This window comes from Suncus etruscus, chromosome 20 (genome assembly GCF_024139225.1).
Source record: "Suncus etruscus isolate mSunEtr1 chromosome 20, mSunEtr1.pri.cur, whole genome shotgun sequence".
Classification (NCBI taxonomy): Eukaryota; Metazoa; Chordata; class Mammalia; order Eulipotyphla; family Soricidae; genus Suncus; species Suncus etruscus.
In genome coordinates, this window is record NC_064867.1 from 18,870,347 (window position 1) to 18,875,165 (window position 4,819).

General features: G+C 34.4%; 1 non-coding gene across 1 annotated transcript; it reads left to right on the plus strand.

Moving 5' to 3' along the window:
• Positions 1-3,020: 3,020 nt before the first annotated feature.
• Positions 3,021-3,184, plus strand: LOC125998348 (U1 spliceosomal RNA). Its single transcript, XR_007491938.1, has one exon. It is a non-coding gene; the product is annotated as a U1 spliceosomal RNA (small nuclear RNA).
• The last annotated feature ends 1,635 nt before the right edge of the window (positions 3,185-4,819 follow it).

Below are 4,819 nucleotides of genomic sequence, written 5' to 3' on the forward strand. Positions count from 1 at the left end.
AAACATTTTTAGGGATGAAGAAAATTGTTTACTGCTTATATTTAAAGATAAAGTTATTTATTTATACTGGCTTCAAAGTTGAATTTATCACCTCCAAATAAGCACAAATAGTATGAATAAAGAATTATGTTTAATGCTAATACTCCCTAAACAATTTAATATATTTAATGCAATTCCTAAAATACATATTGTTTCAAACACTCCTGAAATTCATATATAACAATGAACCTTCATGAATAGCTAAAACAATTCTTAGAAAAAGAAGATGGGAGTTACCAATTTTTTCAACTACAACTGGACTATAAAGTAGTAGTAATTAAAGCATCCTATTTCTGTAATAAAGACAGTTATTCAGATCAATGGAATACACTTGAGTATCCTGAGAAAAATCTTCAGATATCAATTAATCTTTGAAAAAGGAGCAAGAAATACCAAGTGGAACAACAAAAGCCTATTTAACAAGTGGTGCAGGGAAAACAGGTAAGCTACTTGAAAAAAAAAAAGACCTTAGACCTCTTTTTAATGTTGTGCACAAAAATAAATTAGAGATATTGATATCAGACCAGAAACCATGAGGTACATATAGGAAGCCATAGAACTCCTCATGACATTGAATCAAAAGGCATCTTTATTGATGGAACACCACGACCAATCAAGTGGAAGCAAAGGCAAACAATTGGGACTACATTAAATTAAGAAGCTTATGCATACCTCAAAAAAAAAAAAAAGGTCACCAGGATACAAAGGCAATCCAAGGAAAGGGAGAAACTATTCACATCATACTTATGTGATAAGGGGTTAATATTTAATATTTTTAAGGACACTGACGGAACTTAACAAGAAAAAGCATACACCATCAAAATAGAGAGTACAACAAACAAAAATTTTCTCAAAGAAGAAATACAGATTTTCAATAAGCACATGCAAAAATGTTCATGTCATTAAGCATGGGGAAGATGCAAAACAAAAGAACAATGCAATTTCACCTGACACAACAGAGACTGTCATACATCAAGAACAAAAGCTACCAGTGCTGGCACAGATATGGGAGAAATTCTCACTGCTGGAGAAATGTCCACTGCTTTAGCTTTTTTGGAAGAATATATAAACTTTCCTAAAAAAAAAACAAAAAAAAAAAACCTAGAAATCGAGCTTCCATTCCACTCAACAATATCACTCCTTGGATCATATGCTGGAGACCCAAAAATACAATGCCAAAACGGTATCTACACTCCCAAGATCATTGTAGTACTATTCACAATAATCAGAATCTGGAAACAACCCAAAGCCTGAGAGCAGACAAATGAATAAAGAAACTGTGATCATCTTCACAATGGAATGCTACACTACCATTATGAAAAAGGAAGCCACAAAATTTGCTTATACATGGGTAGATGAGAGCATCATGCTAAGCAAAATGAGTCTGAAGGAGTGGGACAAACATAGAATGATTGCACTCATCTGCAGGACATTAAAAAAGTATCTAGAGTATGGGAATAATACTCAAATACAATAGGAATGATGGTTGATAAGTTCTCTTAAGACAAAGAAGGAAAACAATGGCAATAGTAGTTGAAAATGATCACTTTGCACAAGAACTGAAAATTAAAATGAATTAAGGGGATGTGCATGAAAACCCTTCAATAACAATATTGCAAACCACAGTGCTAAAAGGAAAAAAGGAATTAGAGACAGAGAGAGATAGAGAAAGAGAAAGAGAGAGAGAGGGAGGGAGAGAGGGATGTGTCTGCAATAGAAATAAGGGGATGTGCATGAAAACCCTTCAATAACAATATTGCAAACCACAGTGCTAAAAGGAAAAAAGGAATTAGAGACAGAGAGAGATAGAGAAAGAGAAAGAGAGAGAGGGAGGGAGGGATTGAGAGAAGGAGGGAGGGAGGGATGTGTCTGCAATAGACAGAGAAGCAAGCTAACAGTGAGGGTGATGAGATAGGAAGGTAACTGCAGAAATGAATGGTAGGAAATGAAAATTGATGAGGGGTAGGTGCTGAAACATTGTATGACCTAAACACAACTATCAACTACTGTTTAACTGTATCTTAGGGTCATAAAAAATAAGCCTGAGGTTATTTGAGAGGAGTAATATTCTTGCAATTTATTTATCTTAAGAAGGAAGAATTAATGTGAACCCTCTTACCCTCTTTAGATTGTAAAACTAAAAGGTTTTACATTGTGAAAACAAGTAAAATCTTACATACTTATCTGTTTTCTAGTTTGAACTCCTAGCAACTTTCCAAATAATGATGGTCAAATAATTACGGTCAATAATTTTAAAGTCTTGTGACTATTCTTTTTGATGTTCTGTTGTGTTACAGCATCTGAGTAATATGTGTTGTATTTTTAAAAATGTGTGACACTTCATAATTTTATCTTAATAGCTTTTTACCTTTGAACATAGGTTGGTTCGCAGCAGATAAGTTAAGACAAAAGCCTTCACCTTTTCAGAATTACATTCCTGTTATTCATATTAGGCATTATTCTGGCATAACTATTTTTAATGCTGAACAACTCTATTAAGAATGCAGACAAGAAGCATCTGTAAAGGTAACTCAGAGCTGGCATTCTAATCCCAATAAACATATCCCATGTGTCCCCATCTGATCAGACATACTGTCATTTAGACAACACTGCAGTTTTGCAGAAATAAATTATAAAAATAAACATGTTAAGAGTCAAGACAACTAAACATGTTATATGGGAAGAATATGGTAAGTCATGACATTATTTTCATTCATGATATTTTTAATCTAATAAATCCTTACATTCTTTTTTTAATCCTTGCTTCTGTCATTTGTCACAGGTTAAATGTTTCCATCTGATGTGTTTAACAAATTTGATACTTGAATTTTAAAATTCTACAACTGTATAACTAAAAATAATGGTGAGGTACTTCTTGTTTCTGGTAGTGTTCAACCAAAGAAACATTTTTTTTTTGGTAGCAAGCTTTAACTTTGCTCTCAAACTGTACAGAATTTTCTCTTTTAAATATCATCAGTATAATACTTACCTGGCAGGGGAGATACCATGATCACGAAGGTGGTTTTCCCAGGGTGAGGCTTATCCATTGCACTCCGGATGTGCTGACGCCTGTGATTTCCCCAAATGTGGGAAACTCGACTACATAATTTGTGGTAGAGGGGGACTGCGTTCGCACTCTCCCCTGAAAAAAAATATCATCAGTATAACTCTCAAAAAATAGTATTTGGAAAGATTTCTCAAAAATGAGTAAAGCTCTTCAAATGAGTTAAAAATAACATTTAACAGTATAGTAGAATCAGAGAGATAAGTACAATGGGAAAGATGCTGCATGCCTTGCATATGGCTGACCCAGATTCAATCCCTGGCATCCTAAATGTTCCCATGTTCCCAAAAGAAGTTATTTCTGAGTGCAAAGCCAGAACTAATTCTTGATGATGGTCATCAGCAGTTCCAAAACTATATGTATATATGTATTACATATGTGTATATATGTGCATACACATAAAATATGTATAAAATGCTTATATGTGTAAATAACTCTCTGGTTTGGAAAACAAAGTGTTTATGATTTAATTTGGTGTATTAGTGCTAAAATCTTACAAATTTATTGAAGAATTCAGAAGAATACACATTAACCAATAGTCTCTACCTTTGTAACTATGTAGAATAGATGCTCCTAAATTTATTTAACACCGAGTTCCTTTTTAGAATGAAAATTACTCAACCATCCCTTGAAATCTTCCTTTCTTATACTAACAAACAGAAATCATCTTCAGGAGCCAGTGAAATAGCATAGTGGTAGGGCGTTTGCCTTGCACACAGCAGACCCGGGACAGATCTGAGTTCTATCCTCGGTATCCCATATTGTCCCAAGAGCATGCCAGGAGCGATTTCTGAGCACAGAGCCAGGAGTAACTCCTGAGCTCCCCAGGTGTGGCCTAACACTGCCTCCCAGCTCAAAGAAAAAAGAAAGAAAAGAGCATACAGAAATCATCTCCAATTGAACGTAGGACATCTACTGATCTTCTGGATAATTTTAGCTTCTACCTCTGGTGGGAGGTCAGTATTGCCCACTTTGGTAAACAGTGAGTCCTAAATAAGCTTTTCATTACCATGCTATGTGAACCTTAAAAGTACTTAGTTTACTCATGCAGTTAAAGAGGAAGTAAAATGTTCAAAGAAAACAAAGATAAAAGAGGAGCCAATAGACACTGTTGAGCATGCTCCCAAATACATCTTGGGTGGCCCTGTTGGTCCTTAACACCACCAAGTCCTACTATCAAACTGGCTAATGGTGTTTTATAAGGTCTTATTTAAACAGCACTTGAGGCATATCTAAATAGACCCATAACATAACATCACATATTTAGGAATTTGAATCAGAGATTGCTTGACTTCAAATACCATTTCCACCAGTTACTAACTCTGTCATCTCAGATAAGTTATTTAAGATCCCTGATCTCTACGATGACATGAAATGCAGTGCCTCCTTTAGGAGGTTGCTTAAAAGATCACATCAATTGCTGTGTATTTACTGGATCTAAGTATTCTAAGATGCACAAATATAATACATCAACAACTTCAGAGATATCAGAATGGGAAAAAAGATCATATTACCATGGAAACATTTATATATGTCAAATACTCATCATTATAACTTTATTTTTGTTCCTTATTATAATTCTGAAATTTTCAATTTGGGGCTTTTACATTAAAACTAAGAAACTATCAATGCAGAATAAAGACAGACTTCATTCAATTTGTCACTGCAAATGTAGAGCTCTTTCAGATACCATGAAATAGGCTCTAATTATCTACA